The following is a 22,478-nucleotide window of genomic DNA, read 5'->3' as shown; positions in this document are numbered from 1 at the left end:
ATTTAAATTGTAAGTGTTGGAAAATTTATCAAAAATTTGCAGATTGAAAACCCAATAAAGTCAAATTTGATGGGAAAAATCAAGCAAACATAGCATCAAAGAAAGACAAGCCTCGTGAACATAGTCCACTCATCAAGGAACAACTTGAAGCTCTTCAAAGGCTTCTGGGACAATAGTCTAAGCTTTCTACTAGCTAGCATATCAAGTTAGTTTTCCATCTGCTCTTATTGCTCTCAACGGGAAGAATCAGCCTTGGATTTTGGACTCTAGAGCATCTGATCACATGGCATGTGATATCACTACATTTTAATCCTTCCATTCTTGCAAAAGCCATGCTGCAGTTAGAACAGCATATGGCTCCCTCTCATCAGAAAATGGAAGATAAAGTGTGAAACGCACAAAAATCTTGTTCTTCAATCTGTGCTTTATGTTACTAAACTTAAGTGCAGTTTACTTTTTATCAGTAGACTCACTCATGACATGAATCGTGTTGCTAAATTCTATCCTAATTTATGTGAATTTCAGGTGGACTTGGGGAAAGTGATTGACAGTGTTGATATGTATCATGAATTTTGTGTGCTCACTAGGACTCCAAATTCAAAAGGACAATCACATCATTGAAAATCCGTCGAGTCATCTTTCGAGTCAAGTCTTATATCATGAGTCAAGTTATGTTATGACATTTTCACCTTGGGCAACGAACTTCTATTATATTGAAAAATTACGTTATCATTTATTTACCAATAAAAATATTATGCTTATCAATGTGAAACTTACAAACTTGCTAAACATACTTGAAAGTGTATCCAATTCTGAAATACAAACTAACACATCTCTTCTCTATGATTCATAGTGATACCTGGGGGCCCTCAAAAATAAAAAATTTAAAGGAACTAGCTGGTTTATCACATTCATTGATGACCATACCATAACCACTTGGACCTTTCTCATGAAAAAAAATCTGAAACTATCATCATATTTGAAACCTTCCGCAACATAATTCTCACCCAATTTCAAGCAAAATTTAAATTCTCAAAACCAATAATGTATAATATTAAGATTACTACAACTCGACTCTCAGCTCTTATATATCAAAAAATAACATCATCGATATACGTTATCGTGTTGACACATTCCAACAAAATAGTGTGGTTGAGAGAAAGAAAAGATGTCTACTTGAAGTGGCCCGGTCAATTTCATTCACTAATAATGTTCCTAATCACTTTCGGAGGATGCAATTTGTACATCCACTTATCTCAAAAATAGGATTTGCAACACAGTGCTAAGCTTTAACAAACCTCTCAACACCCTCAAAAAATTTTACCCACATATTCAATCTTTCATCTCTAACCTACCGCTAAATATCTTTTGTTGTATCGCTTTTATTCATCTATATTAACCTAATCAGACAAAACATGATCTCAAGTCAATCAAATGCATATTTGTAGACTACTCTTCAAACAAAAAAAAGCAATAAGACTACTAGAGCACCTGAACCGCCCTTGTAGACTACTCTTCATAATAAGGATCTTGAGGAAAAAGTGTATATGGAAATACATCCAGCATTAAAGAACAATACAAATAATCAGCGAGCGTGCAAACTAAGAGAATCATTGTATGGGTTGAAAGTATCTCCTAGAACAAGATTTGAAACGTTCACCAAGAACATTCTTACCAATGGGTACTATCAGTGTCGGGTTGATCACACTGTGAAATCAAATCAAGAATGTATGATAACAGTCTTATTGTATATGCAGATGACATTATTCTTATAGACAATGACGCAAAGAAACTTGAAACAATCAAATAAATAATGGCTTATAAGTTTGAGATCAAAGATCTAGGAACTTTAAGATACTTTATGTGAATGAAAGTAGCTAGATCCAAAGAAGGCATTGTCATATCCAAGATAAAATATATCCTTGACTTATTGAAGGAGATAGGAATGTTGGGATAAAAATCAACAGATGTTCCTATGGATCCCAATTGACAAATATCAAAAAGAGATGATAATACTCAGTTAAAAATGGAGGCATCAAAGACTTGTGGGAAAATTTATTTATATGTCACATGTAAGACCTGACATTATTTTTTCTGTGGATGTATTGCACCAACATATGAACTCCAAATGAAGATCATTTAGAAGTGGTCATTCAAATCCTAAGATACCTAAAGATAACTCCATAATGTGGATTCATAATCAAGAATACTGAAAAACCGTGGCATTGATATCTACACTAATGCTAGCTGGGAAGGAGAACTGACTGATATAACATCTGCCACGAGTTGTTGCTCATTTGAATGGGTAACGTTGCTACTTGGAGAAGTAAAAGGTAGAGTTGTAATTGAGTAGATTATATCATAGCTTGGACTTGGCTTGGTACAATTTTAGGTTGTTCATGTTCAGCTTAAGCTTGTGTCAAGCTTTTATATTGCTCAAGCTTGACTTATTTAAATTTTTCAATGTTTGCACTAGATTTGTACTTAATTTATTTACGACAAGTGAACGAGTATTTCAACAAGCTATTAAACAAGCTAAAAATTCAAACGAGTATCTAGATTTTTATATAACAATATAATAAATAATTTTAAAAATTTAAATAAGTAAATTTTAAAATCTAAATAAAAAATAATTGAATCTAGTGTCTATAATAGATATACTCTCACAAGAATGAATTGTAAGATAGAAAAAAAATACTAAAACGATAGCAAAAAAATTTAAACAAACTAATATCACAAACTAACTCATAATGCGAAATCATTCATCAATTGTAAAAGTAATCGAGAAAAAACAAAGATAATCAGATCAAACCTGATAAAAAAGAATAACAAAAGTTGAGCTCGCTGAATTCCATCATACTAATTTTCAAATAGTTAATAATAATAACAAAATAAATATATAATTAAGAATTAATCTAAAACATTATTGATATAATAGTATATAATTATTAAATCTATAATTAAATAATTTCTAGATAATCAAATTTATTTAAATTATATATCATATATGATGCGAGCTATATTCAAGTTTAATATCAAGTATTTAACAAGTTACTTTTTGAACATCAAACGAGTTTGTTCGTGAACATACATGAACAAGTTCGATTGTATTCATGTTTAGTTCATTTAATATTCGAATTTTAAGAGATTGTTCAAGCTTGCTTATTTACTAAGCCTTAATCTAGCCGATTTCGAGTTGTTCATCGAGTGCATTAGTTCATTTAAGCTATGGTGGTAAGAAGCAGCGCATGAATCCGAGTATCGTGCCCTGAGATTAGGAATTTATGAAGGAATGTGGCTAAGAAAACTGCAAGTGGAACTTCACATGGAAAACCAAAACAAAATTAATATGTTTAGTGATAGCCAATAGGCCATCAGTATTTCAAATAATCAGGTACACCATGATCGAACCAAACATATAAAGATTGATAGACACTTCATCTTTGAAAAGTGTTATGCTATAGCTCAACTCAGCATCAGATTGCTGACATTTTTATTAAGGCTCTTCCTCAGCACCTCTTTAGTGATCTAAGCAAGAAGTTTCAGATGTGTGAAATATACAACCCTACATGAGGGGGGTGTTATTATACATATCCGATTAGGAAACCATGAGTCTGCTATTACATTTGAGGAACAAAATTTTTTATACTTTAATTATCTATAACTATATTTTTATTTCTTTCATTTTCATCATGAAGATTTGAATCTCCACAATTATATGAGGGTTGGTCTGAGCTGTATATATATTTGTTATTTGCCTAATGAGAAGAATTGAGAATTTTTTCCTCAAAAAAATCCACAATTTTTAAACTATAATTCACACTCAATTTCAATCCAAAAATTAAATCCTAAATATAATATTGCCAATGAAATTTGAATTATTCCTAAAAAGTTATCTCTAGATCAAGCAATTATCTACCAAAGCTCTTATGCTAGTACATTTCAACAAAACAGGATGATTAAAAGAATATATATAGATATAGATATATATATAGATATCTATATATATATCTATATCTATATATATATATATATCTCTTAGAGATAGTTAAGCCACTAATAATCTTCATAAATATCCCCCAGTATTTTTTTCAGGAGAAACAATCCTAACAACTACATATAGTATTAATGGAATGCCCTCAATAATATTTAAATTTGAAACTCTTATTCAAACCCTTTTCTATTTATTTCTCAAGCACAAAATCATTTCTATTATTCTTCCAAAATCTTTAGGTGTCAAATCTACATTTACATTCATTCTCAACATCAGAGTAAACTAGACCTTATATCCATTAAGGTTGTCTTTATTGGTTATTTCCCAAAGTAAAAACGGTACAATGACATTCCTTGGTCATTAGAAAAATCTACATATTTATATAAATGCAATTTTTACTTGAAGACTAACCTAATCACTCCAAATCCGAAGTTTAAGGGGATGAAAATAAACAACAAAAATTTGATATTTTTTAGATGTTATTTAATCATTCGCACATATCTAGTCAAACTTGTGGACCATGAATATTTCTCATGGCCTTGTATTCAACCTACCAAAGCCCCACCAAAATTGCAAACTCGTGCATAATCTTGTGAAGGCCTATGTAGAATTTCTATCTTAAGAGAAAGAAAAAAATCAGAGCAATCAGCATATCTCCAACACACCCATGAATATGAACATAGTTGAAGGACCAATGAAGTACTAACTAGGAATAATACATCTATTGAAAATGATATTGATCTTCAATATTCCATTATCGTAAGAAAAATGGCAAAGTCATGCACCAAATACTCAATCTATCATTTCATATTTTTAAAGATATCTCACTTGGATTTTGTGCTTTTATCACTTTTCTTGATAAAATATAGATTCCAAATAATATTCATAAAACTTTCAAACCTCTAAGTGGAAAAAATCATAACAAAATGAAATCCTCGCCTTAATAATATACATGAAATTTATAAGCTTCCATCAATAAACAATCAATTGAATGCAAATAAATGTTTAAAATCAATTGATTCTCTATTAGTGTTACAAGCTAATACATTAAAAAAACCTACTAAGGATGGCATGAATGAAACTAATCACATTCTATGGCTCCTCAAAATGTCATCAATAATAGACATATTACTAATTGCAATGGAGGATTTTCTTCCCCTAAATTTAGGGAGCATTAATGTGATATTAGGTTTGAAACGGTTGCAATCCTTAAATGAAACTAAAATTAGTTGAAAACTATTGACAATGGAGTTTCAGGAGGAAGATAAGATGGTGATACAGAACATAGGGTTTGATTTTCTTATCAAATTACAAAGTATAGAAGAGACATGATATGGAGTTAGCAGAAATTCTGGCACCAATCCAAAAACTTCTATAAAATCTTGCATAATTTTTTTTCAGCCGCCATGTGTATTGCCGCCTCAGAGGGAACACGAGCATACAATAACCTTAAAACTGGGGGTTTCTCCCATTAATGTGTCTCCATACCGCTACCACAAAGTGCAAAAGGACAAGATCGATAGATTGATCCGAGAGATGTTGAAGGTTAGGATCATACAGACTAGTGTGAGCCCCTTCTCTAGCTCAGTCTTGCTAGTGAAGAAGGATGGGAATTTGAGTTTTTGAATGTATTATCAGATAGTGAATAAGAAAATAGCAAATAATACATTTTCCATTTGGATGATTGATGAGTTATTCGATGAGTTATTTGGGATGACAGTATTCTCCAAGATTGACTTGAAGTCAAGATACCATCAGATTCGGGTGTGGTCGATGAATGTACACAAAACTGCATTTCAAACTCATGAGAGTCATTACAAATTTCTATTTATCATTTGAGCTCACCAACGCATAGGCTATATTTCAATCACTGATGAACAAGGTGTTTCAACATTTCCTTCGAAAATGTGTTGGTATTCTTTGACGAGATCATAGTGTACAGTTGTTCCTTGGAAAACACATTGATCATTTGAAGAAAGTGTTGACGGTACTCGATGAGCACCAACTTTATGCTAACTTTAAAAAGCTTTCTTTTGCCCAACCGAAGATGGGATACTTAAGAAATGTGGTGTCAGTTGCAAGGGTGTTGGCTAATCCCTCGAAGGTGACGGCCATGGTGGATTGACCACTACCTAAGGCCATAAAGGGGTTTAGAGAGTTTAAGGAACTTACAGGATACCGTCAGAAGTTCATGAAGGGTAACAATTCAATTGTGTGACCATTGACGGAACAATTAAAAAAGGATAACTTTCAATTGGGGGAAACATCACCCTAAGCTTTTACGAAGTTAAAAAAAGGTCATGACGAGTGTACCAATGCTAGCAATATCTGATTTAAGCCAACTATTCATTGTAGAGATAGATGTTTCAGACTATGGGTTAGGCGCAATTCTCATGTAGTGTCAACAACCCGTCACTTATTTTAGCTAAGTTCTGATAGCAAAAGCCACACTCAAGTCAGTTTATGAGCAGGAGCTTATGATAATTGTGCTTGTCATTCAAAAATAACAAACTTATTTGTTGGAGAGGCATTTCATAATATCACAGATTAGCACAGCCTTAAATTTTTGTTATAACTACATATGGTGACTGGGGAACATAAGAGATGATTATCTAAGCTATTGGGGTATGACTTCAAGATTCAGTATCGCTTGAGATTAGAAAAAAAGGCCGTTGATATCTTATCAAAACGAATGGAGAAACCTCAATTGTTGGCATTACCAATTCATTTGGTCTTAGATTGGGAGATCCTTAGGCAAAAAGTAAGGCATATGAGGAATTGAGAAAGATTCAATCGACTTTAGTGAATAGCGAGAACAACTATCCCTATTATTCACTGAATGGACAATATTTACTTTACCAGGGACGCTATGTATTACCCCAAAATTCAATACACATGCCTAAGTTAATATAGGAGTTTCACGGTAGAGCTATTGAGGGGTGCTCGGGTGTGCTCAAAACATACCATAGGATAGCATCAGGATTGCATTGGGTGGAGATGAAAAAGGATGTAGGTGGTATGGTCTCAAGGTGTGATGTGTGTCAACGACACAAGTACATGGCATTAGCATCTTGGGGCTGCTATAACCTCTTAACATTACCGAAGAATGTATAGAAGGATGTAATGATGGAATTCATTAAAGGCTTGCCTTGATCACAAAGATTTGCAGTCATCTTGGAGGTGGTGATGGACCGATTGCCCAAGTACACACACTTTGTACATCTACATCATCTCTACACTATTGTTTATGTCACCAATTTTTTTATAAGGGAGGTAGTCCGTTTGCATGAGATTTCAGAATCAATAGTATTGGATTGATACAAAGTCTTCCTAAGACATTTTTAGAGGGACCTGTTAAGAATATAAGAGGCAGTATTGAATAAAAGGATAACATGCCACCAGAGAATGATAAAAAATATGAAGTTATTAATCGAAATGTAAAGACCTTTTTGTGTTGCTTTGTATCTGGCGCATCAGAGCAGTGTGTTAAATGGCTATCCTGGGCAGAGTATTAGTACAACACATCATATAAAACAAAATCTCATACCACTCTTAAAATCTTGCATGGTTGTGATCCACCTCATTTGGTGCATTACAAACGTAGTATTATGTCAATGACTCTAGTGGATTAGTATTTAAAAAAGAGGGACAAGATGTTGGCAAAATTGAAGAGACGTTTATTGCAATAACTTATGAAGAAACAAGATAATGGACATCAAAGAGATGTACAATTTGCGATAGGAGATTAGGTGTATCTAAAACTTCAGCTCTATCAGCAGAAGACATTGACTTAGGAATAAGAAGCTCTCCCCCCACTATTTTGATTCTTATGAGATCACTTAGTGCATTGGGGTAGTGGCTTATTTTAAAAAATTCTTGTCTTTATCAACACTCCCAAGTGTTCCACACGTGTTATTGGTGATAATGTGTCTTCTTGTTGACTTCCCCATACTTTGACAGAGGATATGAAAGTTATCTTGGAGTCACTGGAGTTAACAGTGGTGTGCCAAGAACTGAAGGTGAAAAAAGTAACAATTAAAAGAAAATGTTTGTCAAATTATGACGCCAATGGGAGTCAAACGACTTAATCCAACAACAGTTTCATCTATTCCACTTTGAGAACAATGTGACTTTTTGGGATTAGAGTAATATTGGACCAGCGCATAGGCCATCGTCCACCTAACGCTTCATTGAGTCAAGGTCAAACCCGTCAAATAATTTGAGAATTATGTTGGGCGCAAGACTAAAAATGCAAGTTAGTCATGTATTAATTATTATTGTGGGGTACAAATAGGACTCAATATGTTTAGAGTTAGGTCATGCGTGATTGTTGTCTTGAAGTCTTAGAAATTAAAGTTTGGGGAGAGACTACGTACCTCTCAAATTATAGATGTTTATTTTTTTATTTATTTAGGATTGTATTATTTTGTTTTGGTATCGGTAGAATTGAACATATTATTTATGCCCTAATCACGGCAGAAGTTTGTCATGTTTCTATCAAAGTCATCCAACAAAACTTCTACATCATCTCTACACTATTGTTTATGTCACCAATTTTTTTATAAGGAAGTTTGTCATGTTTCTATCAAAGTCATCCAACAAAGAAATCAAAATTTCACAAATGTTAGTTGGACAGGATATGCATCAGACCAAAGATACATATTTAGTTATTATTCTTATTATGGAAATGTGAGAAGATTTGGTTCTTTTCATATTTACCTCTCTCATGAGGGTCAACCACCACCTCCAAAAGTTGGAGGATTTGATGGGAAAATCTTAAGAAACACTTAATTTAGTTTATCATTTTCAAACTATTTCATTTTCTAATTTATGTGAAATATGTTTGGTAAGTTTGTAAATAAGAAGGGGTTGATTTCTCTATATGTATGTACCCTCTCTGTGAAGAATAAATAAAGCAATTTTTCCTCCCCAAGTAATTCTACATGGTATCAGAACCTTAGAGCAAATCCTAGAGCCTCCAACCGCCAAAAATTTCTTATTCCGCTACAACAGTCATTTTTTTCCCCTTACATGTTGTTTCTTTCTGACACAAGTCTTGCCTCCTTCCAGTCACAGGCAATGTTGTTTCTTTCCAACTACAAGTTGGAAACCGTGGTTTCTAACTTCAGCAACAAATATCAAAAGTTGAAAATAACTCAGAGCTGCACACCAACCACATGACAACCCAAGGTGGTGCAGTAGGATAAGGTGATTGGTTGTACTGAAATACAACAAGTCTTTTCCTTTCAGCACTTCACAAAATTCAATACCAAGCTAGATTTCTACAGCAACTATGATCAGCTTGAGGGGGAGTGTGTAAATCTGAGAATATTTAATTCTTTTCAAATTTACCTCTCATATGGGTCGACAACCACCTCCAAATTATGAAGGATTTGAGATATCTTAAAAAACCTAAGATTTGGTTTACTACTTTCCAATTTTGTATTTTTTTTATTTTTTATTTAGAATTATTTCTTTTGCTAAATTAGGTGAGAAATGTTTGGTAAGTTCGTAAATAAGGATGAATTGATTTCTCTATATTTGAGAAGAATAAATAGAGCAATTTTTCTTCCCCATGTAATTCTAAACTTATGTATAGGAAAACTTGGTTGCATAGAGAATTGAAAGTGTATTGTGATAGCTAAACAATCAAGAGTATTAAAAAAATTCGATCACCAGGTGAGGACTATGCTCATTAAAATAGATCAATGTTTCACCTCAAAAAAATTTAATATTGAATTAAGGATTAAATTATGTCGCAACAAAGTTTCAAATTGCAAATATCATCACCAAAGCTTTACTAATAATGAGTTTTAATAAATTAATCAATAAACATTGCACGATCAACTTCTACAACGTAATTTATGAGAATATGTTGAAATAGTCAAATTCATTACTAGCACATTTCCATCTACAACAATCCAACACGTCAAAGATAAAAGTTTGACATCCATAGTAATTTAGCAAGTTGTAGACTGCAACATTCATTTATTTTACATAATTAATTATAAATTTTAGAATTAAAGATTAATTTTTATATTTATTTCGTTCTTTGATTATTATTGCTCTACATATTTATGTGTAAGTTCTCGTCATTTGTTACATAGAGCAAGAAAATAAAATTCAATTGTACAATCTAATAGTTTTAGTTTCTCAAAGTCAAAAGAATACTTCTCATCTATTTAATCACTACTCCGCAATTAAGGGATCCTTTTAGAAGATGACTAACAATTAACTCCAGTACCAAACACCAATAGCTACTAATGCACCGTCTCCTCAAGTAATGTCTCCTCATCGTGTATTGTCGCCTCATCAATATTATTAAAAAATCTACGCTAAATCAACTTTTCTTAAGAAAGACATGTTAAAACAACTCGATCAGAGCAAGAAATTAGAGAAAATAGAAGGAAACAAAAACAAGACTGAAAAAATAAATAAGTTCACATCTACTATTCCAAAAAAATAATTTAATTTCACCTCAAGTAATCTTTTAACTATAACCCTTTCCCAAATAACTCCTAAATACCCAAATCTGAAAATGAATGAATATAAACAGTGAATCAACATAAAGAACTAAAGCATATTACAAAGCCACAAGATATCTCAGATATTATACAACTTGCAACCATAGGCGCTTCAGATGTAACACTAATAAATAAATGATATTTCGAGAAGTATTTTGCTTTTTTGATTGATCTTTCAATGAACTAGTGATCAAAAATAAGTCCAAAACAGCTTCATAATCTAATTAATGCAAAAATTTTGCAAAGTTTATAACAAGCAACAAAGAATCTTCTGACTACTGAAATATGAACAATTAGTGTTTTGAATTGAAGATGCAATAAGCTACCTTTCATTGAACCTTTTTGGAAGCAAACACATTTGAATCATGTCTCCTGGAAAAGTTTAAAATCATACACATTTAAGGAGGAGCTAAAAAGGTATTTCAGAAAAGCTGCAGCATTTATAAAACAATTTATTAACGTTGATCAACTTTTATTAAGTTAAATTTTAGAATACCATTACTGCAAGCATTGAAATAAGCTAACAAGCAGCTATAGAATGAAGCACTTCACCGCCATGCAAAATAAAAGGTTCACCTTGTAACACAAGGACAACAACTACATGCTTTATTTCACACTTTTTCATAACACTGAAACCAGAATGTTTCATTTCATTTCCCTTAAGGCTGTTTGGCTGCAAACAGGACTTAACTTGATTTAGTAAATCCGGATTTATCAAATCCACTGAATTAATGGATCTAGTAAATCCAGATTTACAGAAAAAATAAAAGAAGTTTGGATTTAACCATCGCTGGACTTAACATCAACACATTTAATTCTTTGGCTAGATCTAAGTTAAATGCATAAATGCAGCATAAAAACTATTAGAAAGGCACTACCAAACAGCCCTTTAAAGATAGTTTCAACTCAACAGTTATGACTTAAGCAAACATCACCTAGACAGTCCTACATGCTCAAATCAAAGATTAACCCTTTTTGAGAAGACAATAGAACAAAAGTGTGCAGAAAAATAAGCAGGCATCCTCTCATCTAATTAAATCGATCCTTGTCAACTACAGTGCAATGGCATGAAAAAAGATCTGGCAGCTGCATGTGCTTCCAACTTGTGCAAGATGGACTGCAAGAATATATTGCAGGAATAGAATCTATGCTGAAAGCATATAACCACAAAACCTAGAACGCATTTCAGGTTTAGGCGTTCTCGGATAGTTGACAAACATGGTAAGGCCGAGAACAACAGAACGAGCTATTGCAGACATAAGCCACAGGAAGGCCATCAGCTCAAAAACTCTGCAAACATTGCGATAAAGATATAACCACAAAACCTAGAACGCATTTGAGGTTTAGGCGTTCTCGGATAGTTGACAAATATGGTAAGGCCGAGAACAACAGAACGAGCTATTGCAGACATAAGCCACAGGAAGGCCATCAGCTCAAAAACTCTGAAACCATTGCAATAAAGATATACTAACGCTGGAAGCTAGACCCAGAAGGGAAAGCCAGCATGCCATAACTATCATCAACAACTTACGCAGTGCTACTTGACCCACATCCATCCCGTCAAGCAAGGCAGCCTCAACCCGGCTAAAACATCATAATTTGAATTAAAAGAAAGTCGTCACTTATTTTCAATGTCAAATCACACTCCATATTAATGTCAAAAAACATAACTAATGAATATTCTTTAATAGATGAAAAATTCATTGAATCACTGAGAATCATTCACTCCAGGCATTATATCTAGCTTCATTAACATTATCGTTAAGAAGCCTATAACTGCTCGAACCTCATTACGAAGAAACAATAAGAAAATGACTAAAGAATCTCTCTCTAAGAGCTCGAACTTTAACCGATTAGCTGATTCAATGCAAGGTCATCCCACTCAGAGCCGCCTCCTCACCACCGATCTAAAAAATGCCAAATGCCTAAATTCACATTGGATGCCAAACAAGAAATACGAAGTACTACGGATCCGGAAAAGGAGGGAAACACTAAAAACCATAAGACTAACCCCGTCGGAGGAGTTATCCGCGTCCATGTCAGCACGGAGCCGTTCATAGAGCTGCGGACTCCGGTAAACTGAGCCAGGGGCCGGTCGGGAGATGATCGCAGGAACGCTATCGAGCGAGACGGTGCCCATATAGAGGAGCATCCCGGATACGTATATCAGCGGCGCAAAGAGGAAGATGGCCTGCCGCCTGAGAAGTAGAGATAGCAGCATCCACGCCATCCTCTGCGCCAGCGTACGCGGCGCACCGGGCGGTAACCTCCGAGTGCCAACGCCGCTACCATCCTTCGCCGCCCGGAGACCTCCTCGGCGAAGCCGGCGGCGACGGTGTCCCGCTTCCGCCATTCGTAACCGCGGCGCCGCTACCACCGCTGCCAATACTCCCCACGCGGATGTAAGCCTGGTTCGGCATCATAATCTGGACCCCCACTGTCGATGCTCGTCTTCTTCGCTGTCCTACTATTCGCACCTCTCTGTCATCGACTTGTGCTTGCTTTCGGCCCGGAGAAAGAAAAGAAGAAAAGACGGAGGAAGGGGCGCGGGGGCACACGTGACGCCAGGAGAGGCGATGTTCTCCACCCGAGGAGGGCTCTTCTAGCTTGCTTTTCAAGAGACGCTGAACCTTGTTATCAGATCAGACCTGCTAGGCCATCTGGCGGCTTGTATTGCCGCAACGCGGGCTCGATCGCGGTTAAACGGGCTATTTGGATAAAGTCCAAATAGGTGCGGAGTTGTGCCAGTTCATATTATTTTTATCGTCAACGGTATGGTATTCAGTTTACAATTTCCAACCCATAAACCTTATTCCCATGCGAACATCGCATAACGGCTTAACGAGCAATATCCCCCGGGCACTCGAAATGTTACTATGTACAAATCTAATGTTCTCTTTTATCTATTTTAAATTTCTCACTTAAATATCAAAATTCATTATATAACACTCTCTATATATCTAGAAAAATACTGATTGTAGCAGAGACCGGCCCGTCACCACAACCAACTAGCTAGTCACATTGCTTGATGGACCTAGCAAAGAAAAGATGCTAGAACATACGAAAAGGTACCAAATATATAAAAATGTGTCAATAGAGATAATAATAACCCGTAACTCTCAATGACATAATAAATGGTAACTCTCAATGGCATAATAATTGGTAACTCTTAGTGATATAATACTTTGAAACATTCATAGGCAATGATGAAATTTTCTTTTTTCTCCTATGACCTATAAATAAGAAGATCTTTTTAATGTAAAAAGGAAGAAGACATTTGGGTTTTCTAGCCGATTAGGCACAATTTTCTTTTTTCTCCTATGACCTATAAATAAGATCTTTTTAATGTAAAAGGGAAGAAGACATTTGGGTTTTCTAGCCGATTAGGCATTACTCCCCGTTTTTTTTTGTAACAACTTCTTTCAATGTATAAATTGGTCCAAGAGCCCAGGGAACACCCCCCACTTTGCCCCACTCGGAGTGATCGCTATGTCACTCCTTTCTTTCTCTAGGCAGATGATCCGCTTTGGCTTTTAGCTAACGAAGCTATCCAAGGTGAAGCTCTGTCGGTGAAAGATATTCCTCCTCTCCCTTTGGCCAAAGGGTGTCCCCATAGCGGTGTGCCTCCTCTCATTGTAGAGAGCTTTCATATGACATAGATAGAGCACATGATTGGTAACTTAGTTTTTTCTTTTTTATTCGGTCTTCCAATTTATTCTAATGACACAAACTCAAACATTGCAGAGAAACTGTGGATATTATAGACTCATGGCCCATAGAGACAGTATGTGAAACCAAGCCAGCAAAGCCTGCCATCCGCTCATGCTGCAGCTAAGGGGGGTATCTGTCTCATGAGTCGTTAGTCCATTGTATGGACGAGGCCGTGGAATCCTTCATTGGGGCTGCAAATATTTAATAGGAGGCCACCGTATCAGACTTGCAGGAGGAGCTGACGGTAGTGTATGCGAACATGGAGTCTCTCTGGGCCCGAGCCGCAGATATGGAGGTTCTCCTCTCTCGGATTATAGGCACAGAAGCTCTTCGTGCTCAGGTTGCGGACCTGAAAGCTCTTCAGGTCGAGGTGGAAATCCTAAGGGGTTAACTGACTGAATTTTGGGTCACCAGTTCTATCTTTCATGTTTGCACTAAGGAGGAGAATATAGAGAAGTATAAGTTTGTTGGGCATGAATTATATATCAATCTGATAAATCAAGATTTGGTCTTGCAGGAAGAAGCAAAAAATCCAACTATAAAATATTTTATTATGAATAAAATTTCACAATCTTTTCCATAATTTAGTCATCATTGATTTTCTTGATTTTATTCTCGAAGTTACGTCTTGGCAAAACCCAATGTGGTGTTTCGGCTTCATCATGGGGCATATATGTATGTTTAAATGGATGCTCAGTAGAGCCATTGAACTTTCCAATTTGGCTACCCTTGGGTTAGCTTATTTTCAAAGTTCAGTGGCTCTCAAATTTTCTCGTTATATTTTTGGCTAAGTTAAATCGACCCAAAGAGCAATCCTCACTATGTTCAAAGTTAAGTTGTTGAAAGAGACTTGTGCCTATGACACATGTGTTGTCCTTGAGCAAGTAGATGCGGATGTTCAGGCTACTCACTATCTAGGTGACAATCTAATCTTCTATCGAGACCAATTTTGATGTGGGCTTTGACTGCCCTTGTGTACAGAGCTCCGCTCAATTTTCAGCTTCTATGATGTGATTCTAGTCCAAGTGAAGCCAAACTCCATTGCCACAGTTATGAAATGTGTGACAACTGCGCAAAAGAGGTATTCCTTAGTCACATGAACTATTTTTAAATATGTTCCCACTCCGAGTCAAGACAAACGAGTATGTGGTCTCTGACACTTCCCAAATGTTTCATTTAATCAATTTGGAGAATAAACTAAAAGATTGATAACACCATTTTTTGAGGGGTGTCTTTGAAGAGTGGAGCATCCCAACCAGGGCTCGACGCCTTGTGCTAAAGGAGCAAGGCCGTTTTTCTGTAGCAAAAAGTAATAGAAGAGGTCATTCTCGTTCGACAACCATCAATGATCCAACCCATTGACCCCCTAGTTGTAAATTGGGTGTTGAACCCATGTGAATATAGTAAAATGGCAGAAGAGATGTCAGATGCTTCTGATAAGGTTGAGGAGAAAAGACAGCTATAGAAGGTTGTCGGACTCTTGAAGAAGGTGATAAGGAAGAGAAAGAGAGCGGATAAGAGGGAACTGAAGAAGCTGATCAGTCAGGGGAGTATATTCCAGGTTTAGATTTTGTTCATTCGGTTCCTAAAACTTCCATTGTTTTATAGAATAAAGTCATAAGTGAATTAATACTGATTGAACAAAAACATTCACTGGTGATTATAAGTGATTCAAGAGACTACGCGACTCCTTCTCTTTTCCCCATGGATACTGAAGGGTCATCTAGGCGTCTTTCCACACAAGCAATCTCTCAGTTGTCTTTAATGGTTTTTATCCTTCTTTTAGAGAGAGCTGAAGCAAGCCGATAGTCTCCGCATGTACAAATTAAGGGAGAGTCAGTTGTTGGAAATTTGGGGAAAAACATGGAAGAAAGCCATAATTTGGTTAAGGCAGTTGAGCGCAAAAGAAAGGGAAAAGTTGTCTCCTCTAAGTTTTTCCTCCCAAATCTGCTAAGAAGTAAGAAAGGGGGAAAAGACTGATGGATTTCTCTTCAGAAAAACCAACTAAAGGTTTATATGAATTATGATTTGAGTCTTGGTCGGGTGAAAATTAAGAGGGATTGGTCCCGCTTGAATTTGGCTTCGATGGGATATGCTTCTATGATTGCTGAAATCTATGGTCAGTGGGCTTCGATAAGCATCTCAACATAATCTATCAGGTTGAATTGTATCAATCATTCAATTGCTACCAACTCCTAGGTTACACTTCCACTCATCACTTAATCTCCCTCTACCTATCCATGAGAGAAAGGTTTGCCACGTCTTGGGAGAAGATTAGAAAATATCAGGAGGGGCAGTGCTGGCTATCATGAGGGAAATTGAGGTGGACGCTGATTTAAAAGACACTTGAGCAGAGTTGGAAATAGTTGTTCAAGAGGAGAATGTTGAACTGATGGAGCAAATGTCTATTATGATAACCACAAAAGAACTACTCCCCACACAAGTTGAATAACAAGATTACGACTGATGAGTTACCTAGAGTGGAGATGATTAACCCTAAAATTCTAACATTGAAGAATTTAAGAAGATCTATGACGCTCTTTTTGCTTTCAAACTTAGTGAGGAATCTGCGGATGATAATGTGATTAATGGTGGACCATCCAACACTCGACCCAAAGATCCATAGGTCCAACCTTTTTTTATTACTCAAGGTGTATATACTAAGGTTTTTTAATAGACAACCATATGACTGAAATATGAACTTTTGGTTATTCTTTACTTTTGGTCATGTCTTTCTTGGGAATTGAGAAACAAGAATCTTCATAAGGGAATCAAATATAACTTCAGAACTTTCAAAAAAAGTTTGAAGTTTTTTTTTTTTACTTTGGAACAACGTTGTTGACCTCACTTTTGGTTGAGGTCTAATCTCTTTCTTAGAAGCCTAAGATATAGCCAAAAGATTTTTCTGTTGACTATTCCTAGAAGACTAGTAAAGGAACCTTCACCATTAAAAATTTTAAAACTCTTCTTTTCTCATCTAGAAGTTTCACATGTTAGTTTTAACCTTTAGCACTTTGTAGGTGGAGCCAATATGGGGGAGCTCAAGAAGAGTCCCCATAAGACTGTTTGGCCTTAGGGCTAGCCCTGAGTGGTGTGGTCTTGGTCAGTTTTGCACACACACACTTGATACCCCTCACCTACCCCTCACCTTCACTACTTGATACCCCTCACCTTCACTCACAACCTAAACCCTTAACCAAATATACTTAACTTGATCCTTTACTCTTTTGGAAACTCATGCAGACGGCCCCCTAAACCCTTAGCCCTAGGCTAGAGTTTGGCTAAGAGCAACACATGGAGGATCCATAATGGGAGCTCCCTTGGTCTCAAGGCTAAAAAAAAGGGTAATTTTATGATTAACATCCTCAATTAATCTCATCCTACATAAATACCCAATTTACCCTTTTGCACCCAAACTTTATCAAAATTACCAAATTACCCTTGAAACCCTAAATTTTCAAAAATTACCCAAATTACCCAATTTTGTCCAAAAATCATCTCAAACCTTTTAAACCACCCAAATTGCCCAAAACATTCTAAAATTTTCAAAATTTTCAAAATACCACTGATACACCTAGAATATATAGTGTTTTTAGACACATTTTTATACCTATTTCTGAGATATTGCGCTTTAATGGAAGGTATTTTTGTGTTTTTCTTTCAGGTACAAGTACAAAGGTGCAAAATGCTTAAAGGAGTGAAAAATGATCAAACTTAAAGCAAAAATGTGAAAATTGTGCTAAAGTGTTTTGGCGTATAAGCGCCAGATCCGGCGCTTAAGCACCGATGAAACAGAGAAGGTCGCGCCTAAGCACCAGAGGCCCCATGCTTAAGCGCCAGATTTAAGTGCCACAGGCAGTTATTTGATGATTTTATTCATTTGATCGAATTTTGAAGAGGTATTTGAAGCAACTATTGGCTTAAGAGGGTGGTTATGACCACTAAGAACAAAAATATTATTAAAAGACTTGTGAAAGGAGGCATCCTTTGGAGGATTCATCGAATGTGGACTCATTTTGAAGAGTTTCCAAGGCACCTTTTGGAGATTTATAAAAGAAGAAAGTTGAGACATTTGAATGGGTGCTTGAAAGTTTTGAAAAGAGTTAAATAAAAAATTGGCTTCACTTGAAAAGGAGTTTGGAGAGATAGTTTTGAAGAGATTTTAAAGCACCACAAAAATTTACTTTATCCTTTTTATTTTTAGTTTATTTTGAGAGCGTTGTAAAAGAGAAGAGATTCAAAAGAACTTCATTAGTTTGGTGGAGGATTTGAGATAAGTTTTTATCTTTTGTTTTAAACTACTTTTGGTTTTAATCGAGACTTCTTGTTGATTTGACAATGATTTCTACTTCTAAACTAAAGTGTGTTTTTGTTTTCTCCATGGATTATGAGTAGTTTTCTTTATCTTTTTTCTTAAAATGATAAGTAATTAAAGTGTTGTATAGAAGTTGTGGAGAGTATTGATCTTTAATGTTGGAAGAAGTTGTGAAGATTTAAATCTATAAACTTCATGTACTTCTTGATTTGGCTTATCCAGATGTTAAAATTTGTTGTGAGAACTTGTAAGAACCGGGCTGGTATTGCCCCAATCAACAATTAGAAAGAATCACATGAGGTTGTATGAATAAGAATGTAGTTCATATGATTTAGTGCAAATAAAAAAGGAAATAATCATTGAAGGGTGTAGAGTTAGAGTACTTTAAGGTGACAGGTTAAAGCCCCCAACTTGGTTTATTGTTTTAGGATCTGATACGATATGTTAGCCCCCAAGTAGAGGGAATAGAGGGAACTCTAGATGAGAGCTAGTATCTTCCCTGCCTAGCCGATCTTCAGAACTATTCAAACTTTAAATTAGCCAATGTTCTTTATAGCAACTCTAGTAAGACAATTCACATACTTCCACAACATAATTTCTATACTTATTACTAATTCATGATAAGAAGAAATATATTTTTCAAATTAAGTGTTTTTCTTTTACATAAACTCAAGTTATCTTTTTAAATTATTATTTTTCTGTCAAAAAATCTAAAATACGAAAAATATTTGAATTTTATTACTGCAAAAATATTTTTAATTTAAGTAATTTTCTATTTAAAATAGAAATTTTGTTGTTCAATAGTGCATATTGCGTATTTTCCTGTGGGTTCGATATTCGGGTCTTAATAAAAAAGTCCTATATTACTTGATAACGATACGAACAATATGTATACTTGCGTAGTATCCTAATATAAATATAAATTAAAGAATTAATTTCTTATTTTCATCAAGATCAAGTTTTTTGGTTCAATTGCAAAGTAAGGAAACATAAGTGAAAAATATCATCAAAGACATTGTTATACGGTTGCATATAAGCAGTTTCAGGATCAAGTTTTTGGCGTTGTTGCCGCGATGTTGCTGCGAAAAATAAAAATTAATTGATTTAAAAGCAAAATTTTATTTTTAGAGAGTTGTATTTAAACTTTAAAAATCATTGTATTTTATTTTGTGTGATTTATTTTATTTTTATTTTTAGTTAGTGTATGCGTAGTTCAGGTTTTGAAGGACTAGTGCCCTACGATTCTGAATTAGAAAGAACTATTAAGAAAATCAGAAAAACCAAAAAAATCAAAATTTTTGAAAAATCTAAAAAAATTATAGAAATGACAAACCAAAACAATTAAAATGCTAAAATTCATCAAGAGTTTAGACCTTTAAGAGATTATGCTAACCCTACTGTAGATGAACTTCATAGTATTCAAAAACCTACTGTAGTGGCTAATAATTTATTTAAGCTTAAACCTGCTATTATCCAAATTAAACATGTTATTATTCAAATAATCAGTTTGAATTAGTTTGTGAGATCACTAACTTAAGATCCAAATTTACACCTTGCCAATTTTCTAGAATTATGTGCTACATTTGAATACAATGATGTATCAGATGATGTCATAAGACTTAGGTTATTTCCTTTCTCACTAAAGGATAAAACTAAGATGTGGTTAAATTCATTAGCATCTGGATCTATCAGAACTTGGGGTGATTTAGCACAAAAATTCTTTGCTAAATATTTTCCACCATCGAAAACTGCAAAGCTTAGAAACGATATTACATCTTTTTGTTAGTTTGAAGGACACCATGCTATACCAGATTGGTTAATAATTATAACTTTTTATAATGGATTAGTTGGATCTCTTAGATCTATTATCGATGCCGCTCCTGGTGGTTCATTGATGTCAAAACCATTTCATGACGCTTATGCTTTAATTGAAAAAATGACTACTAACAATTTTCAATGGCCTTTTGAGAGAGTGAATCCAAAGAAATTAGCCAATATTCATGAATCTGATGCATTTACTATGTTAGCAAATCAAGTTACTGGAATTTCAAGGAAGTTAGACCAATTTGGAATGAATTTTTCTCAACCAATTTTTCATGATTGAAGAGAATTCGTTAGGTAAAATGGTTGATTTTCAAGCATCATTAATTTAAATGTCATTAATAATAAGCAGAATAACCTATATTCAAATTATTATAACCCAGGTTGAAAGAACCATCCAAACTTTAATTAGAATAACACTACAGGTGGTAATAATCAGCAATGGGGGAACAATAGAGTAAACCCATTGGGAAACTAGAACTACCAAGGAAATAATAATTATAGATAAAACTTATCCACCAAATTTTAATAGTAATACACAATTTAAGGAGAAGAAGTTATCTATAGAAGAAGTGGTGTTACAAATGGAAAATCAGTTACAAATTTAAGGAGCTACAATTAGAAATATTGAGAATTAACTTGGACAAATTTCAAATTCATTAAGTAATATATCCCAAGGAACACTTCCTAGTAATACTGAAACAAATATGAAATACCAGAATAAAGAGCAAGTAAAAGTTGTTCAACTTAGAAGAGAAAGAGAGTTGGAAGGTAGGATTCAAAAAGAAACTGAAGTAGAGAGAGAAGAAATTGAAGAATCAAAAGAGGATGCTCCAAAATATTCTAAAAGACATATTTCCCCACTTAAAGTTAACTTAGAAAAACCACCACCTCTATTTCCTCAGAGACTTCATCAACAGAAGTTGGATAAGCAATTTTAAAAATTTGTGGAGATTTTTAAGAAGCTTATAATTAATATTCCATTTGCTTAAGCCTTAGAACAAATGACAAGTTATGTAAAGTTTATGAAAGATATTCTCAATAGGAAAAGGAAGTTTGAAGATATTAAGACTGATACACTTAGTGAGGAGTACAATGCTATAATTCAGAAGAAACTTTCTGAAAAGCTTAAAGATCCTAGAAGCTTTACAGTTCCATGTGCAATAGGAGACAAATTTTAGGGGAAAGCTTTATGTGATTTAGGTGCAAGCATTAACCTTATGTATGTGATTTATGTGCAAGCATTAACCTTATGCCATTATGAATATTAAAAAGATTGGGATTAGGAGAAAAAACCCCTACTACTGTAAATCGACAGTTAGCAGATCGTTCAATAATATACCCTAAAGGAGTTATATCAATTTATCTTTCTTATCGATTTCATTGTGCTAGATATGGAGGAAGATAAAGAGATACCTATCATTTTGGGAAGACCTTTCCTAGCTACAGGAAGAGCAATGATAGATGTACAAAAAGGGGAATTAATAATGTGCGTCAATGATCAAACTGTTACTTCTAACATTTCAAGATCAATAAAATATTTTGCAAAAGGTAAAGATGATGAATGCTATAGAATGGATGTTATAAGATATCTGAGTTAATGTCATTTCAAAACTACTTATGAAGAAAAATCTGAAGAAAAAGATTTGGAGCATGAGCAAGAAGAGGAATTAGATTAGTATGAAGATATTTTTAAGGAAGATTTACACTAATTTCGAGAAATTTTTGAAATTTTGGACACTATAGAAAAAGATAAATCATTTTGTTCATCAATTGAAAAACTTCTAGAACTTGAGTTGAAGCTACTTCCTGATCACTTAAAATATGTTTTTTTAGGAGATTCCTCTACTTTACCAGTTATAATTTTCTCAAAGTTAACGATGGAAAGAGAAGATAGATTGATGAAAATATCAAAAAGTTTTAAGAAAACATTTGGATGGACAATAGTTGATATTAAAGGAATCAGTCCTTTAATTTGTATGCATAAAATTTATATGGAAGAGAACTGCGAACCCAGAGCTGATCCTCAAAGGAGATTGAATCCTGTTATGAAAGAAGTTGTTAAGAAAGAAATGATGCTGGAATTATGTACCCTATTTCAAATAGTGTATGA

General features: G+C 34.5%; 1 protein-coding gene across 1 annotated transcript in view; it reads right to left on the bottom strand.

Annotated features, from left to right (window-relative positions):
- Positions 1 to 12,566, bottom strand: part of LOC110029785 (uncharacterized protein At1g04910) — a 78,613-nt gene extending 66,047 nt beyond the window's left edge. The window contains exons 1-2 of the mRNA XM_020732214.1: positions 12,530 to 12,566; positions 10,845 to 10,890 (exon numbers count right to left, since the gene is read on the bottom strand). The gene's annotated coding sequence lies outside the window, so the exon portion shown is untranslated. The remainder of the gene's footprint in view (positions 1 to 10,844; positions 10,891 to 12,529) is intronic.
- Between the last annotated feature and the right edge of the window lie 9,912 nt (positions 12,567 to 22,478).

This window comes from Phalaenopsis equestris, unplaced genomic scaffold (genome assembly GCF_001263595.1).
Source record: "Phalaenopsis equestris unplaced genomic scaffold, ASM126359v1 Scaffold000601, whole genome shotgun sequence".
Taxonomy (NCBI): domain Eukaryota; kingdom Viridiplantae; phylum Streptophyta; class Magnoliopsida; order Asparagales; family Orchidaceae; genus Phalaenopsis; species Phalaenopsis equestris.
Note: the sequence above shows the minus strand (reverse complement) of the source record. Positions and strands in the feature narration are given on the sequence as shown.